The sequence below is a fragment of the Melanostigma gelatinosum genome, assembly GCF_949748355.1.
Source record: "Melanostigma gelatinosum genome assembly, chromosome: 21".
Taxonomy (NCBI): domain Eukaryota; kingdom Metazoa; phylum Chordata; class Actinopteri; order Perciformes; family Zoarcidae; genus Melanostigma; species Melanostigma gelatinosum.
In genome coordinates this window covers 5860937-5881027 of record NC_136654.1, presented here as the reverse complement: position 1 = coordinate 5881027, position 20091 = coordinate 5860937, and positions in this window count along the sequence as shown.

Genomic DNA, 20091 nt, shown 5'->3' with positions numbered 1-20091 from the left:
AGTTCACCTGAATTGTGTTAGCTCGGATTTTTATTGGACAATTACAACCAAAATTGTAGATTTAAAAGCCAAAACACATCGACCGAATGAATCAGGTATTTTATCCCCATTTGACCCAATGAAAGAAAAAAAGAGAAGAGGAAACTAGACAGAGCGCCTGAGGCTTCCCACGAACAACAAGACATTAAATAAATAATGAAATCAACAAGTAAATAGAACAAATGAATTACCCCTGAAACCAAAGTGAATACTGTTGCGTGGGAAACGGTGGAGTGTGTCTGGTCTCTTGGCTCGAGCTTTGGATTGATCATTGGCATAATTGTTGCCAGACAGCGGACGACAGCAGCATCGCCAACAGCCGCGGAAGGTTACGACTTAAACTTTAAATTGATTGGTTGACTGTAGGTGCCTCGTCTGGAATCCTTTAACCGTAATACGCATATAAGCCATTGTGGTGCAACATGATCGCGCTCGGTGTCACGTGGTGCATCGGATTTAAACGGCTTCATTTGCAGAGAGCGGTCATATGTCTAAATTATATTGGAGATTTTTTTTCATTTGAACCTTCCTCCATCGTTTGGTTGCGGCCCAAATGCGCATTTGGTACCAATTCTTACTGTGGCCCGCTGACTGACTGACTGACTAACACACACACACACGCACACACACACACACACACACACACACACACACACACACACACACGCACTCATTCAACATACTGCAGAATCACACTGCAACCTGTCCACGCAGATGCAGTGAGAGCCCAGCTGATGGACAGGCAGGGACAGTGGCAGCGCATTGGTTTACAGCCCGGTGCCTCAGCTGGAGCTGCACTAACAGTGTGTGCCTGCTCCACATCTGGAACAAAGAAGCCAGTCTGGGTCTACCCTTGGTGTTTACAGCTCTTGTTGTTTTTTCACACTCCTCGCAAAAAATCGTGCCCAAACACACACATTCCAGACTCACAAGCTCAACATGGGGGGAAAAAATATACGATATTTTTCCACTGTAAATCTTGCCCCTCGTGCAAGGGGAGGCGGGTATGGGAAGCTGGCATGGATCGGTGGTGGCAGCAGCAGCCTCGAGGGAGACAGTTGTCTCTGGATGAGGATCCTGCCTGTCCGGGTAGCTGCCATGGCATATGAGTCATCTGAGGTCAAAACAGCTGGGGGAGTGGCATCACGGGCAGCCAGAACTGCTGGTTTGTTAACTGTCTGTTTATAAGCCTTTAACGAGATACCTGACGTTACATTCCTGCAAAAGGGAAAGGAGTATATAAAGTATGAAGACTGCACCGACAATGTTTTCCTCTAGCAACAGTAGAAAGCCGGTAGTAAACCTTATAGGTTGAACAAGCTGCAGATGTTAAGACAAGAACAGGATTTAAGGTTGATAGTATTTTTTTTTGCTCCTCTCCTTTGAGAGCAGATGAGGTGACATACGGGGGTGGAAATACTGAACATACCCCTCAATGATTTGCCCTGGGGAGTCACACATGCACACCCAATCAACACACAATGACACACGGCTCAGCGTTGCCAGGTTTAGACAGCAGGTCCTGTTGAAGACCGGTTTATCAGGTCCAAGGATTATCCATCTGAAGTTACCGGCTGCCCCTCTGGGTGTCGTGAAGCCCCCTTTTGTGGCTTTCTGCAGGGCAACAGTTTGTGAGGCAGGCGTCAGTTTGAAGGGCCAGAGTTGACGGGGATGACAGGCCTCTGAGGACGAGACATCTGTCTGGGCAGCAGGACGGGTCATCTGGACAGGGTTGCTGGGTCAAGTGACAGTGGGCACACAATATTTCACCATTATATCCTGACGTCAACAAGGGGCCTGGTGAGAAATATAAAAACATGCGACCTACGTGTCAAAACAAGTTTTCAGCATGAATGTCCTGTGAATGGAGAATTAATATTTGGTCTGATATGGAGCTGGCACAGCCGTGAGGTCAAAGCCCTTTCTTTATAGCTCTTCAATGGGAACAACTTGACGGGATCAAGTTCAGCTCCTGACAACAGGCCCTGGCTCTGTCAAGTGTTAAGTTCCATTGTGACCTACAATAGCACACAATGGCCCCCGCAGCACCCGGCCCGTACCACTCTGCCTCTCAAATGACAGCGTCTCTCAGAGAAAAACTTTGCAAACTGATATTAAGATGTGTGTCTATTGTACGCGTCGTTTGTTTTTGTTTTGTTTTTTACATCATGCAGCGTGGGAGTACATGTGAGAAGTCAGAGAAGTCAGTGCACTATAAAAGCAAATGTTTAAAAAAGTAGAATCAGGGACTTTAAGTTTTCTGGAGTTTGCTTTAAGTTTTCTGGAGATTGAAATTGAAACTTTGGAGAGATCCCAATGTTCCCTTTTTTAGATTAGTACAAATATCTCTAATAGGACCAACTTCCAACTGTAAATAAAGCTACATTTTTTATGTTGATATGACGTGGACTTAAAAAAAAATTGTAAATCATAACACCCAACAAGGTATCCTGATGTAAAAGAAGAATGAAAAGTGGAAAGTTGAATGGGGCAGTGACAAGCAAACTTAAAAGGAGCAATGTGTAGAAGTTACTGCCATCTGGTGGTGAGCTTACAGATTGCAGCCAACTGATTACGCCTCTGCTCATACCCTCCAAGCGTGTTGGAGAACTACGGTGGAATTAAAAATCATATTCCATTTCTGCCAATAAATCCCCCTAAATCCTACACACTGTTCCTTTAATGAAAATGCACCTTTTAAATATGAAATTCCGAATCATATTTGTGTAGCTTCTTTTTTTTACTTCACCACTCTACAACGATTTCAAAACAAAATGATGGGTTATCTTAAACTAGAACAGAATTTAAGAACAAATCTAAGAAGTTTTCTCTCTGGAATTAAATGTATTTATAAGACTTTTTAGAATGCAAAATAAATTGAGAAAAAAAAAACCCAACTGACATATTATCACCTTTAAAGTAACACAATGAAGTTGTTGGCAAACACAGTTGGTTATTACACATCCAGCAGTTGGTTACATCAGCATTCATTGAGAGACACGTTGGTGCCCAGCTGATTAATGTTCAGTCCAATATTCACTCATTAGCTCTGTTTTTGATCTGCACCAACTCGTGAGGGAAATATCTGGTTCTTTAGCTGCTAAATGTTCCACCATGTTCACACGCTAGTCACTAACTTGTCTCTCTGCTGTTTGGTGCTGGGCAAGTAGCCCAGTGGGAGTTTTTTTTAGAGCTTTTACACTGAAAACAGCTTCCTGTATGCGTCTAAAACGCAGATGACAGCGGTGAGACTGAACCGAAACAGTGAAGCGGCCGGCCAGAACACCAAAACAAAGACCTAAAAGAGGCAGGAAAGCTCTCTAAAGCTCAAAAGCCAGGTGATCGTTCTCTGGGTTTTCCACGACAAGGGACACCTTTCACATACAAGTACCCATGTGATATATTGCTGCTTAAACTTTTTAACAAGTTCTTCCTCCAGGATAAATTCAAGAAGGAAGAGGAGACCTTTTGTGTAAAACAAGCATGAATAAGTGAACAGTCATAGTAAACCACTAAGCCGCCGAGCATTTAAAGTTTGCTCCCCTGACCCCGGCCTCGTCCTCACCAGTTTGCTGCAGTGCTTCAGGTGTTTAACCTTGTCATATTAAAGCGTTTGTCACTGGAGGGCTAGACGACTGGGGCCAGGCTGGGTCGGGGATTTAAAAAGGCCTGTGCTCCCAGATCATCAGATTGTCAGTTGCTGTCTGAAGCCTGCCAAGAAACATCAAAGCCCCGGAGACTTGCGCTCATGTCATCTTTGAACTTCACCAAAAACACACCCTCTCCGCTTCCCCACCCTGCCTGCATTCTTGCCCCACGTCAACCGATAATCTTTTGACAATTTAAAAAACAAATCAATGACATCAGGCCGAGTAGAAAAAGGAGAAACAAGTTTGAGGATTTGTTGCCAGCGCTCTGTCAGGGCGAGGAGACGGTCTCAGTCTGAGCAAGCCCGGCCTCAGAGGGAGCAGCCATGCACCCATCAGCTCCTGGCCAAGATTGGCGGCTGCGAAAGAGCTACCTGAGGCGGAGATCAAAGTCAGGCAGAATACATACGCCTCAGCGTTTTAGCCCCTTTCATCTCCCGACTTCTCGACTTGAATCATGACCCTTCACCTGTCTATCTGTTTGACCTCTGGCTGACAAATGGTAAAGGCTTTTTCGATTTTGGACAAAAATTAAAAACAGGTAATGTTGAATGTATAAATGAAAATGACCTGTCTGGTACAACCACGCCAGCAAACAGGTGATTCCATGTCTTTTGTTACACTTTTCTTTCTGGGGCTCTCCTCACAGTGGAGGCCAGTTTGGTGGAGAGCTATTTGCATTCCAGAAGTGAGAGTGAGGACAATTAAGCCATTTCCCCCCCAATCTATCTCCCTCTAGCCAGCCATCCAGGCAGCCCAGTAGATCAATGGGAAGTGCAGCTGCACAGCCCATGTGTGCCAGGCTGCGAGACGAGGGTTGAGAGAAGATTGGGGTTAAAACCCTCCTGGCCCTCAGATTGGCTCCATACCTGAGTCAAAGCACAGAGGAACCAACAGCTGTTGCCAGGCAGAACAGGGAGAGGAAAGTTCTCACCCCATCTGTAAAAGCATTACAGGGTTTCTGGCCTTGGGTCACTGTTTATTTTCTGAACAATTAGAGCTAGCATGTCTGTATCTTGTATTCAACACTGTTTTTTTGTGGCTGAAAGGAGGGGCGGGAGCTCCGGTGGCAGCAGGTTCATTCCACCGCTATGCATAAAGAAGCACCCTCGGCTTCCATCTCAATCCAGCCCTGGTCTCCGCCCCCCCCAGGCCCTCCAGACTGGCCACTCCAAAATCAATTAGCCAAATCACTTCTCACAAAAGCAGCTGAGTTCTGCTTTCAGCGGCCAGGCCCCTCAGGTGTCACAGACTCGGTTTAAAGGTGTGGGCAGTGAGCCTCGGTTTAAATTGTGTGGGATTAGACCAAACAAAGAGCCATAGATATCAAGCCGCACCTGTGTAACTTGCTCCTCAAGGGCCGCTAATAGGGATAGTCTTAGGTCCAAATGCCGGGCGCTCAGAACTTAATCTCCCAGCTCTCGGGCCATTGCAGGTATCCGTTTCCACTGTACCCGGCAGCAGAAGCTGTCCTGAACTTGGACAATCGCAGAGCCATCACGTAACAAGGGGCTTCCATCTCCGCTGCCCCTGCCAAGTTGAGGTGATCAATCATTTACATGTGTAATTAGGAACGGGTGTCAAAACAGAAACTGTACACTCACTCGGGGACCCTGTGTGCAGCGGGCTGACATCAGACTTGGCAAGTAGTGGGTAGAGAGGACGAGACAGCGAGAGAGAGATGGGGGAGAGAGAGAGAGAGAGCGTGAGAGATGGGGGAGGAAAATGATGGTGATATGTGCAGGTTTTCAGCTTACTTACCACCCAAGGGGGGGGAAATGCTCTTCAGTATATTGAGTTATGTTGAGCATATGGCTGTTCATATGATGATTTTAAGAATGGTGTGTGGTACTTTATTGCATTTATACCTGCATTTTGAATACAACTACAACAAACATGTCAAGTCAAGCCAAGCTGTGTTTGTTTGTGAAGGCCTTACAGTCTTAAGGGGCTTCATAATAACACCAACATTCTGAATACTGAAACTGAAATGATGGGAAAATAGAATCTTGTTACAGATCATCTATTCTAAACATGTCACACTGTGGAAGTCAAGTGGTTCAATCGTCTCCTGAGTGCCCCAACAAGCCATTCAGCTGATTTGAGGTCATAACAAGGGATTACACTGCAACAACAAACACATCCCAGTGTAAAGGGATGCTTTGAATACGCGTGATGAAAGGACAAGGGACGCTATGAAGTTTCTTTTATCCGCAAGTTATCTCGTAAACATTCTCATCTCTTTCGTGATGTGGCCTCAGCTCAAACTGGGACACATGTCTGATGTTTGGTCTCTTACACAAACACAAAAATACAGCCACTGTAACAAGTTTTCCAAAAATCTCTGCCGATCATCGGTGACGTTTTCCCACGGTCAATGGGCGGCGTGTTGGTAGCCGGGCAGGAGAATGCAGAAATACCAATAATCCACCTGTCACCTGAGGGGGATATAGGTGTGGTGCTGCGGGGCAAAGGAGGGGATGTGTGCAGGTTACCGTGACTTATGTGGACTCATCCAGCCACCACCTCGGAGCCCAGGGGGCGAGTGGGTGTTTAAAAGAGCCCGTCTGGGGCCTTAGTTTAGAGTTTCCCAGTGAAGAGTGGCTGAGCTTTGAAGAGGCAGGTCCAGTAATGAATTAAGAGTGTTGTCTGCTCGGAGGGAGAAGCCTCTGGGTGGGACATCAGATCAAAGGAGGTCCTCCTTTATTACTTACAGCGTCGGTTCAGGTATGCAACTGGACAGAGCAGAGGGCAAACACAGTGACCCTTAAAAAAAAGGACTTGGAGCGACTGTCCTGATACATGTATGTGGAAGGTTCGTTATTGTGATTGACACAAAGACCATCATCATATTTGTTGACAATATCTTTAAAGCAAATCAATCAAAGACGGTCATGTTCGATACCACCAAACCTCCTACTTGATCAAAGCTTTTGCTCGGGTCCAAGTGTTGGAACTGTTCAGCAGTTTGAATACATCATCACATTCACCAAACAGACATCGGGCCACTGAGCCTTTACAGTGCAGCGTCACAGTGGAATGCACTGACCGCTCCTCTCAGGTGGCTCCACGCCGTCCTGGGGCTGCACCGGCCTCTCGCAGGGTCATTCTCCCGTGACATTCTCCTCAGCGTGGATAGGGAACAACACACCTCCGCTTTGATGTCAAAGTGGTCGGGGTTTAGAGGATGAGGCAATGACGCGAGAGACACAAACACCTGGATGGAGTGGAACTAAACAGGAATGCTGCTTAGATGGTGGAGGAGCAGATGTCATATGTGAAGTTACAATATGGAGCAGTTTATACCTCTCCTAAAACTGGTCTTTGGAGGAACACCTATTAGAGATAGATAACTATGACGAATAAGCAACGATCTCACAGAGAAACAAAAAACAGAATGAATCTTTAAGGACTCATAAAAGGCAGCTAAACAAAGAAGTCTGTTGGTCTGTCAGTAGGCCCGCCCCTTTGATCCACACTGAACTCAAATATTGTGTAGATTGACACAAAATGTTGTACAGACATTCATGTTCCTCAGAGGATGAATCTTTTTCACTCATGGTGGTGCATGAGGAAAAATCACCAAAGTTTAACGCCTCAAACAGTTGGATGGATTAACAAAATTTGGCACGCACATTCACTTTCATCTCGGGGTGAATTATAATAACTCAAGTGTACCCCTGACTTTTCATCTGGCGCCATCATCAGGTTAAATTCCCCATTTTTCCTTTCTGTCCAAATACCTGCAAACCTTTCCAAACGTCCCACAAGCTCTGATTGGCTCACATGTCACAAGAATCAACTAGCTTGCTACTGCAAGGTAACATTTTCTACAGTGCTCGTCAGCAAGGATAAGTTTGATTAAGTTAGAAGATATATTTCATAAAAAAATGAACCATCAGTCTGTCAGTTGGATGTAAACCTAACTCTTGAGTATATACAGCAAGATTCCTATGTTGTGGATTCACAATGTGCCTGATTTTTAGCTCTACAATTTCCATTATGGACCTGAATGTCTTGAAAAAAATGATTTAACCAATTAATATTGTAAAAGCAATAATTAAATATCAGTAATGCAAAACATATTTTAAAAACTATTACTTTTGCGCTGCATGTTTGGCTGTTTGCTGTCCCTACTGTTTATATGTTAAGTGTGACAACCAAAGGTTTGCCGATTCCACAAAATGGTTTACAATGGCACCCTTGCAACTGGGAACTGAATCAAACAATGGGCAGAAAGTGATATTTATGTTAGTACAATAAACCTTGAAATCAAAAGCAATCACTATTGGATCAAATCCCAACGAAGTGTTCCAGCATCGCGGACAAACCCCCGATGAAGACAACGTAGCCTCTCTATGTGGTGGATTGCTTTCCTGTGGGAAGTGTTGCTCTCTGGTTGCCCATTCTTCCGATTTGTTTCACACCAGCTGGGACTGCTGCTCAGCCACCCAGCCATAATGCCATAATTGTCCTGTTCCTGTGCTCCTCTCCATCCACCGGGACACAATGGATGGCAGCTTGGGGCAGAGAGTGAAAAGGGGCCCCCGGCTAACTGGGTGGGACCCGGATTATTCCCTCACCTGCTGCTCTCACCTTGGCACTGTGAATGACTGTCCTGTGCAACAAGGAGGGAACCAGGTAACTGTTCTTTAATTGGGAGTTTTGTATTAATTGTGTCCAAACCAAGTGAACAAATATCTAACAAGTTGTGTCCTGCACGATCACAGCCTTAGTAATGCCTAAATTATAATTGTCTTCTTCACTGATAACAAAAACAAGCTAAAAACAGCAGGGGCCGTGCGGCACCACAAGTTTGCAAACAAACATCGTCCTGCAGTGGAGCTCCCCAGGTCTCAATTAGCCCTGATGACTTGACAAGGGGGAGCTTGTGTTTAAATCAACCAAGGAAATTATTGCTTGGGAGACATATAATTGATTCGGGGGCCCCCGAACGACAAAACAATTACTGATTACTTATTTCTGTTTGTCAGCTATGACAAGACGGGTATCAATAAAGCAGCAGGAGGGGAAAACAGAACTGCTCGCATGGGACCGGACCTCACACCGAAGAAAGCAGGACGCCAATCGACTTCTCTATGCATCACGGAAAAGGAAATACATGGAGAATTTATAATAAAAAAAAACAAATTTCGGGCATACATTCTATATATTGATCATTGAAGTTAATAAAATGTAAAAAGTGAATATGTTTTTGTAACTCACCTCATATTCATCCCCGGTGAATAATGCACAGCCTTGTAAAAACATGAGCACCAAAACAATACGGGGCCCGCTGGGGACCGGGGAACAGGTGTTCTGCGTATACTGTGTGTAACCTCATCAGTTGGGGTAAATGAAACCACAATGCCATCTGTCATAATCGCACGCATCACCTCTTATAGTTGTAGGCACACAGAGAAACAACTGATTTACAGTGTGATGAGAGTGCTGAACATCGCCAGTCAGTGTTAACCCTCATCTTCTCAAAGATCTCCTTATAAGTCACTGTGGCTCGTTTGTGCTGTACTTCCTGTGGGTTTGTCCCTCAGTCTGGCCCACGGAGAGATCTCACGATAAAAGGTTTAAAACCGGGGTCTGTTACTCTCCAGCTGCCTCCTCATGGTCACGTTAACTTGGACCTCATTAGTCATAATCTGCTCCCCTGGGCCGGTCTTGAAAAACCTCAGCCTGGCAACTGCATAGAAATGCTCCGAGCAAAATGTTCCTCTTATATGCCTGACCCCCCCCCCCCCCCCCAAAAAAACCCCACTTATCTGATGGATGGGGAATTGGCGGTTCTCCCGTTTGAATGAGGAAAGGAAACTTCAGATAACAGACGTGGCTACTTCTCAATATCTGCATGTGTAGACACATTACCCAATTCCTACAAAACCAGCCAAAAAACGTAGCTAAGTCGCTGGCATATTTGGTTGTGGCCTCACTGCGCATTAGCCTTTCTAAAAAACACAGTGAGAGAAACTAAGGAGCAAGCAAGCAATGACCCGGGGATAGGAATCTTGAGCTGAGGAATTTAGCCGAGCTTTAGCTGACACAACGAACTGGTAGCGATAACGCCAGCGGAATGACTGATCCTGCTCATACCCAAACATGTAACCTCGTCGTTGGGCCCAGCTCTTCAAACGCACCCATATTTCAGTGACAGAAGGCTCCGGGGTAAACCAACCCCTTTACCTGTGATCTGTTTTAAGAGCAGCGAGGCAGGCCTGCAACGATGGGAAAGCTGTCTGAGATGAGCTGCCTTGCGAGACTGCGTCAAGAGCTGGTAAATACAAAGACAAGCTAGCTTCAGTTGACCAGTGCTTGACCCCATTAGCTCTGGCTGAGTCACTTCAGGCAATCAAAATTTATATTTTGATGTGATTTAAAGGGAAGATTTTGAAGGATAAAAAAAGCATTTGAGAAGAGCAAAGAAACTGTTATGAGTAAAAAATACTATGAAATATAAATATATAAAGTCTGCATTTAAGATGGGAAAAAAGGAATTATGGAAAGTGTAGCAATAAAAGTCAGCCCTGCAAGATCTCCCAATGAAATACAGGTAAATACAGTGAAATGAATACATTCTTGCTTCTGATTTCAGAGGTAAATACTGTATTTAGTTGTTTATTTAAATCTTTCCTCAGGTTGCTCACGTTTTCCCTGCCTATTTAGTGTCATTGTGATGCGGTTATCTGCTCAAGGCCCTGAAGGCCATGAGGGCCCAAAATGGCTCAGGGGGGGGGGGGGGGGGGTCACCTTCTATTGTTTCCCATAAGAATTAAAAAACGGTCTGTTTTGTCGTCTTTCCCCCTTTCTGCTATACCTTTCTCCAGTACACTCACACTGCAGCGCCAGGAGGAATGCTGTATTAAGTCTGGACAACAATGACAACAAAAAACATCAACAAAGGCCGAAGGGCCAAACCCAACTAAGTTACCTCCCCTGGACACACAATGCCCCTGCTTACCCTCCATTTCAACCCAACCCTTACCCCCCTGCCAAGCCAGGAATGCTGGGGGACAGTGACCTTTCCACTCAAGAGTCCCACCTTGGTTTCTCAGGAAGATTAGGAGGTGGTAGAGGAACTGGGAGTGTCCCATGAAGCTAGCTGTTGATCCCAGTTGGACGAGGATTCCAGCTTTCTGGAGGAGGACCAGGCCCTGGGTTTGGAACCCTCAGGTCTTGAATTTCATGTGGTATTGCTTCAACCTTGTAGGGTTTTATGCTGTGTTGGTTTGGCTATTATTCAAAAATGTGAAGCCAATGCACAGCAGTTTTCTATTTCTGAGCCTTCCAGCCTCATTAAAAGGGCTCCTCCTCAGCGGCAGCAGACTGTTCGCAAACATTAAAGTGCGATTGGTGGATTTTATGAGCGTCGCTTTTTAAACTTGGTTTCCATTTACTTCCGTGTTGCTGTTGGAGCGCTGCCCGAAACCAACGTTCCAGACATCTGCAAGGCCCCCGAGGGAACAGAGCCACAAGGAGCACCATCAGGTGAGCTCCTCATGCCGAGGTGCTCGTCAGGTGGTCTGGTGCTCTACAGCAGCTGTCTGGGTGGCAACAGTGGCCCAGGAACTCCCACTGGTTACACAGGGAACATGAGAGCATAACCACAGCCTCTATAGACTGCATGTTGTACATGAAAATGAACACAAAAGAAAACTTAATATAGATCTCCACTTTTTGTATTTTGTATTTCTGGGATAAATCTCGTATATTTTTTGCCATATAAGCAGTGTGCTTCGAGAGATGGCAGGGTTCATAAATCGGTCGACCACTTTGATTCAAACTGAAACATCACAGCAACTATGACGGATTGCCATAACATTTTGCATATTCATGGTCACCACAGGATGAATCCTGCAGACTTTTGGGATCCTCTGACTTTTTTTTTTAGCCTTTCTGTAACTTCTTACAAAGAAAAACGGAAAAATTGTAATGAGCAGGAAAGACTTAAAAAAAATCTAAATTGATACAATTTACAGTTCATACATTTAAATAAAATGCTCTTAATGAAAAGACTTTCATTATTTTTGACAATAAATGATCAAAAGGTCTCTTTACTGTTCTTCTGTGAACAAATAAACCAACATCACATTGTCTAAACACAAATGTATGAAATCTACTGTACATCTGCACGGCACATTTAAGGATTACCTCAACCATAAAAAGTCCCAGCACGTTACACAGGGGGAGGAAAGACAAACAACAGCCATAGTGGCAGAGAAAAGCTCCTGACGCATTCCAGATATTAACATCTCCGCAACAGCTGGGTGTTACCTCAGCAGACCAAACCAAAAAGAAGAGTTTTCCGCAATTATGGCTTTCAAAAAGCAGAAAGTTTGAGATTCCAACGGCAAGATAAAAGCGTGATCCACATCGCAGGAAGGCCTGATAACCCGGGTTAGCAGTCATTATTACAAAGTGTTCCCAGATGCTGCCATAACACAATCATCAAGTCTCCAGGTTATCAAATCCTCTTCAACACATACTGGATCGTTTTTCTCAAGGATAGTGTGACAAACATACATGCTGCAACATGCACAGATATAAAAACGTTAGGATGTACTACTTTAAGGGGAGCACAGAATCAGGCTTTTGTTTATGTTGAGCTGACTGGCAGTTGGGTGGTGGCAGTGCCTGGGGACTAACAGAGGTGTACATGGGTAATAACTAGCCTCAAGCTTCCTATCAAGCAACCACCTTCAACTGTCAGGAAACGGGTAATCCTGAACCAAGCTTGGAAAATACTTACAATTGTACCTTTTTGGCACGTTAAAGTCTGTTGTCAAAGTTTTAAACCATTTCAGCAACTGAGATGGAGCTAATGACATTTACCAACTGTGGATACATAAGTCATTTATACATCCTTTATAAACAAACACTTTTTGCATCAACTAACACATTTACTGTCTGGTTTTCAATGTGTAGAAGAACAGAAGAAACTATATCGTGTGTTTACAAATTGTCTGCTGAAATAAATCATGTATCAAATATCAGCGTGAATCCAAGTATTCACATCCTGCGTACTGAACCGCAGCCAAGGATTCACATTTCAGGACAACAAAACAGATTGGTATCAGGTTCAACAGCACTTGCACATTAAGTTTTTTTTTTTTTTTTAAATAGTTCAAACGAATTAGCATCTCCACAGTGCAAATGAATTGCCACACGTAATATATATTTCTTAAAGCCATCATGCGAAAGTTTTTCTTTTGGACATAGACCATGAACAGGTCTATCTTTGGGTTCGCTTTGACATTTCCAAACTCATTCATTTGCTCAGGAAACAACATCACAGCTGCCTAACAGGTCGAAGCAGTATAACGCATTGCCCCCCCACTCAATGATTCATTTCTGCAGGAAGTTGCAGGTTTGTGTGCATCTAGGTGCGGCGGAAACCCAATCCATCAGGGCAGAGCAAGACGGGTGGGCCTGCGCTGTCTGACATTATCCAGACACCTTCGTGACAGCTCCGGCTCCACCGCTGACACACGTGTTGCCGGCAACATAAGCTGGCATTGAGGGACGAGAGAGCAACGGGAAACAAGTAGCTACAAATCAGAAAATGTTGAAATGAAAGAGCTGGTTTGTTAAAAGTTAAAAGACATTTCTCAGCACATAAACACGGGAAAGATTACAAAAGAAGTGTTGTTGTCACGCATGCCAATTCAATATCCAACATCTCTACAGCGTTACAAGTAATGCAAATTAGTAGCTATAACCCATGTTAATATTAATTCAAATAAATAATCCTGTGTTTTTATTCAGAAATTGAGGTTTTATTGAGTATAAAATCTAACAGTTTTCTACAGTTCAACAACAGATGTCTAATTGTCATATCAAATGTCTCTAAGACGAAACAGAAGCATGTACTCTCTTTGTCCGGGCCCATTTGCTAATCCACACAACCAGCTTCCTACTGCAATCAAACCTTTGTAAACTTCACAACTTCAGCAAGATGGCCGCCTCTGCTGCTTTATTTCAACCTCCCTCTCACCACAAATAGGTCTAAATCGACCCAATTACTTACTGCTTCCTTAAATCCTCGAAGCGGATTCACTGATACTTGCCAGGAATGGCTCTGTGATAACTATCTGTTGGTGTCCTCGTGTATCCTGTGAAACGGCACTCTTCTTGTGAGCATCTCCAATGTGACTTTGGGAAATTTCAGAACAGTGTGACACATTACATGAACTGTAGGGCACCGATAGAAATAAGATCCACTTCTATTACAGACAAATCAATCCTGCAGATAGCTGCTTTCATGCCGATATTGAACCTAATTTTCTGGTTTTAAAGACAATTAGTTTTTTTATCAAAATTATTCCACAAAACTGGACTTTTGCTCTTTTAAGCCTGTAGACATTTCTATTAACATACACTTGCAGAAAAGTGGCACCCTGTAGCCCAACATAAACAGCAATGCCACTGAGAGACAGTGAGGGTGACAGATGAGACTCTCCTGTCCGAGTGGGCTACCATATGGTAGCAATCAGGGAAAGTAAGGGTCTGCTGGCCCAACAGTAATTAGCAGACGGCCTCATGTTCGTGTTTCTTTTAATAGCTCAACACGGCCCAGTGTGGACTAAAAATAAACAGGGCAATTATGGGCGGCAAGGAAGGGCATCATTTGAGGGGTCCGACCTTTGAACCCGGGTCAGAGCCCATATAGGAGGTGTCCGTGTGGACCACCTGCACCCCTCTGGGCCGCTGGGGGAAGGAGCCATGTTGTGTTTATGTTAGGGGTCAGGCGCAGAGGTAGGCAATTGCAGGGTAAACTAGATGTGTGAGTCAATACTGTCTATTTATATCATAAGAGGAGTCCAAATGCTTGCTGCGTTTTGGAGATGCAAGATGCAGCAGTTGCACCAGCCATTTGTAAGTTTAAACTCTGCCTGGTAATAAACACCAGTGTTCAGTCGGTAGAACTTTATGGATCACTAAATTAAAATGGGTTGCGGCAACGTATTCAATGACGTGAAGATGGCTCGTTAAAAGACACCTGGCTAGATCGCCATGTAATATATTGCAGACCGGAGGTCGTTATGTTCAGAGTTTCCGATTGAAATCTGCTGTAAAAACCTCGGTGACAGAACTGTAAGAGGTTGTCTTTGGAGGGAGGGAGTGTTTAGAGGCCAAATAGAGCCGTCATTTTTTCCGGACGATATTCCCCATGAGGGACATAGTGTTTCAGCTGAGGCGATACGTTATACATGCACACTTGTTGAGCCGTAGCGTTGCATTTGTAATGCAACCGGAAGAAGCCGTGCAATTACAGTAGCACACACTGATTGCGTCACCTTGTGATTTTTGCCAAAGGAGGCTAAATACTGTATACCATGCAGCTAATAGATCACCAATTAGTCTCTTGGTATTTATCACAAATAATATTCAATCAATGAATTGTATTTCACTTTGATTCAATTGATTTCCATATATCCATTGTGGGGCAGTGTCAGACTTTACACAATTTACACGATTAGCAATTTTCAGCCAGCATTTCTGTCTTAACTGAACCTAAACTAATGTTACTTTGTTAGTTTGTGACCCCTTTAGAAAAGGAAAGGCAGTAATGGGTTGACATATCGTACCTTGATCAAAAATTGGAAATTAGAAAGCTTTTAAATTGCTTTTTTATTTTTAAATAAAATACTATACCTCAAACAACAAAACATTGTGCTGGTAACATTAGCATGAGACAAAATTACCAAATATCAGTTTGGCGTCATCTTATATTTTTCCCCTCATTCCAAACTGCTTGAATACTACTAGCCGAAACACGTTTCTCCATGAATCATTAACAGAACAGTTACTTTTATATGTTATTGCACCGAATGCTACAGTGACTTTCTGTTTACACAGTTGATTGCTGTATATTTGGTATGGTAGTATCAAAAGTAATGCATCAAAACCAGAGATAGTCTCTTTTAGCCAAGCGTTTTGTTCTTCCTAAACATGGAACCTACATTTCCCACAATGCAATTCGACAGCTCAGTCAGAGATTTGAGTGTGTTATGCTAGCAGAGGCTAATGTAGCTTCGAGCCGCTGGCCTCAAGCAGAGATGAAGAGCAGGATACAGGTCTGGTTATAGGACTTTATACATTAAGTTAGCGATACACTTATAGATTAACTCTCATGTGGCTAAACAACTAAAAATGTACTTTAATAGCTCTCCATGAAGGACGATTGGATCATGTCAGAAATGTTTCAAATACTGTGTTGCAAAACCCCTGATGTACAGCACAGAGATGGTTAATTCCCATTCCCCCTCCTCACCCATAAGTGTGTTTTCTTTACATTACGTCCCCAGCTTCAGCAAGAATCGCTTTCTCTGCACTGGCTAGCAGGCCGGCACAGATGTTCACATCAGTGCAAGAACAACAACAAAAGCCTTTCACACCTGGCAACTCTCAAACAGAACTTGGCACCAAAGAACCTGCAAGGCTGTCCCAGACCGACCTTCCACCTTTTGTGATGTCAATGATCCTTTGGACCAATTAGATGCTGGAAGCTGTCCTTGGACTCGCATGGCCTCAGACACAAAGACAAATGATTCTATCAGATTAAATGTGTTTTAATGGCAGACAGAGAGGCCAAGTGTGGCTCTTTCACTAGAAGCCACATGTGCATTTCTCTGGTTATCATCGCAAACGAGGCTCATTTGTAGCCAATATGAATGAAAAGTTAAGCTCTGGCAGCGAAGTGGAGGAAAATGTCTTGTTTGTTACGCCAGGGACAGTGGGCGTAACAATTTATTTCCTAATGTCAATATCACTCCATCATCAATGTGTTCCCAGATTTGATCGACTATGAGAATAACTGGCTGGCTGTAACAAAACATGGAATCATATCATGTAGCTTTGCATATGAGGCGGATTACGGCCAATATGTTCTGACCTCAATCTTCCAAGAGAAACAGCAAGAGCAAGCCACACATCCACAGGCCTCGCTATTTTTAAACCCGCATTTGGACTCGGCGCTCGGTGCCTACCACAGCAAAGGCTGCTGGAGCCATCAGCCAACCCAACACAAAGACATTGTCCCTGAGACGAGACCTTCAAAGCAACAACAAGGTCAAACGTTGTATTTTTAGTCTCTAGTCCTGGGCCACACTGTAGGGCAAACTGGACCTCATGTAATGGGATGATTATCCACATGCAGAGACCTATGATCACCCAGCCATCTCGGCCTGTTATTCAGAGAACGGGTTGTGGGGTCCTTCACCTGGCTGCGTGGTGACCTGGCCATTCCTACGGCCCCATGTCGGTGGATTAATCCCCCATCCGCAGGAGAAGAAAGACCCCTGCACCACTTATGAAGCGTTTGTTCTTCCCGTCAGCCTTCAATTGAGGATAATTGTCTCTTTTAGATCTCAAGCGCCTGTGATCTGCCATCCATTGAGCCCAAAAGGAGGTTAGGTTTCACCTCAGGTTGGCGGGGGGGGGGGGGGGGGGGGCAGATTAAACATCTGAAGGTTAAAACTGGCTTCATAAGAGGAGCAGTCTTATCATGTTGTGTGTATTGTGCAACGTCTGACACTGACTGACAGCATCCATATATCACAGACAATTTAATTTGAGGTTAAGAATACGACGATCACTGCAGGTATTTGGGTTAAACTGGTGCCACTGATATGAAATGTTATGCAAAAGGTTGTTGACGAATGAGTTGTATGAGGTGTCTGGTATTTAATGGGGATTCTGTTTTTTTGGGCCCCACACACAATAATGCTTTGGTTGAAATTTGCGTCACATTTCCAGTGCTGCTGACATCAGAGAGGTCTGCCTTCCCTTTCCTGCCTTTACTCTCTTCTGTAACACACGCAGCTGGTCGGGTCACATACATGCTCCTTTAGCACAACAGCTGTGCACCGGTGAGAGCATCATGTGGGGAAATTAGCATAAGCTGAGCCTCCCGACCGATCGGTGGTTCCGAACATCATAATAATTTTCAAACTCTAAGTGCAACTCAGATGTTGCCTCAGCTCTCAAGAGTCACACACGTACCCCCACAACACATAAAGACATCACCTGCCCCCCCTTTCTCCCTCTCGATCTCTATATCTCTTTCTGTCTGTCACACACACACACACACACACACACACACACACACACACACACACACACACACACACACACACACACACACACACACACACACACACACACACACACACACACACACACACACACACACACACACACACCCTGAATTGTGGGTCAGTGCCTCATGTGGTGACAATGTGTGCGCTGTGCTGTGGCGGTGGAGGCAGCAGTGAGTCTGTAAAAAGAGGAAGTGGTGCTGTATACCCCGGAGGAGTAGGGTCCCGGGGAAGAATGTTTATCCTGTCCACCGCCTTTGATCTTTCACTGTTAATCACTTCCTGCACACTGTATATGAACTAAGCAGCTCTGTGCCGCAGCGCCATGGCCGGCAGCCATTTTGGATTTTCTTAAGAGAGAGAGGGAGAAGCGTGAAATCACGCTCTCTCGTGGCGTTTGAGTTCTCACGAGATGAATGTGCCGACAAATATATCGAAGTTGACAACCGCCTAATTGTGTTGGACTCATCGCGTGGGACTTCCAGGAACAGCAGGCACAAAGACTTACAGTAAAGCTGCCATGCCCGAGGCCCTAATGTGCATCTACCACACCATGTGGTTGGAGTGGCGGTGACATTTAGTTGCCATTATAATTGAAAATCCCTGCTAGTGCTACAAAAGTCTCCAACCCTCAATGGCACTGATCACACGAGGAGAGACACAAAAGTTCTCTCACGTGCAGACGGGTTTTCGCTCTCCATTTCTCGCACACCACCCTGGGTGCAAGACCCTGTGCAACCCACCTAAACCCTGCACATTTTAACTCCCCCCCACACACACACACGAGCATCTGAGAGCGTTTATACAACTCTGGAATTCAGACGTGTTCAACTCCACACCTGGCAACTGAAGTCAAGATCTGCAACCAAGGACATTGGGACTTAAAATAAGACAGTGCCCGACCTCCACACAAAGCCGTACTGTTTAGCTGCAGCAGTGTGCCGGCAGAGATCACAAACATGCCGAGCACGCACGCACACAGGCAAAAGTCCATGACAGGTTGAAAAGCACCCGTCGCCTGCTGTGCCAGATGCCACTTGGTTCGTTGCTTGCGTGTGTGTGTGTGCGTGTGTGTGTGTCCATATACTTGTGTGTTTGTCAGGAGCTTTGTTTTAAAGGTCTCTCCTATCAGTCATTCAGCGATGCCCTGCAGCCTGTTCTGAAGCATGTATCCTGCTTGAATAGGCCCTCCTTGCACTCTCTGTCTCTCACACACTCACTAAAACTATGCAGCACGCTCTCTCACACACACACACACACACACACACACACACACGAAGTAAAATCAAAGTAGTGTAGGGCCATTATTACTCTGTCGTTGTTTTTTTGGTAAGTATTTCAGTTGCTGTGCCAACTGAACATCGCACGGATACTGTATTATGTACTTCCGTCACGCAAATACAAACTTCCCTAGTAATGCTACAAAGTTATCACATTCTCTCTGAACTTAAAACAACCACGGTGCTCTCAGATACACAAAAAAAGCAAAGCATGCACATATAACAGATAAACCAGAAACACAGCCTGACACAACATGCGAATTTAACGTCCGGCTTTGCACATCTAACTCATTTTTAAGAAAGTTTTTTCGTCTGCATGTTTTCCTGTGACTGACTGTGTGTGTGTGTGTGTGTGCCTTTCTCTGACGGGGCTTGCGTGACTAGTGTGGAGTGTGAGCAGAGAGTGGAAAGGTTCCTCTACCGCCTCAGGGAAATAGCAGTGTGTTGTGTGCGTTTAACCTCTTTTAATCCCACAGAAACTTTTAAAAGGCCACGTAAAACAGCAAGCCCCTCAGCACACGCAGGCATTATCAAAATGTTTACATGCGTGGACACTTGAGTTCCCACAAAGCTTTTTGAGCCACCACGTCAAATACGTGCAAACGACAGTAGCCTTCTTAGGTTTGTGGGATAAGAAACTCTGCATTCTAGATTTGCTATATTATAGGTTGAGCTTTAAATGTTTACGACGAGGACTTCGCGTGCAGCAAACCGTTCTCCGTCCTTCCCTCATCGCAACAGGGTTTAGCAGCTGTCTGCGACTGAGTGCAGTTGAGGTGAGTCAGACCATGCTGCCCAGGGGGACTCACTCACTGCTCGTGATCCATAGACCAAAACATTATTTATCATCTTAACCAGTGTGTATTTGTTGACTAGCTGCTGCACATTGACGCAGTTACAGAAATTCACACCTAGAGGCTGCCTTGTATAACCACGGTCGTCTACTGTTGGCTGCAGAGCGGCTTTGCTTAAGCAGCGGGGTTTAAGAGTCAACTAAAGGTACAATGAAGACTTTCT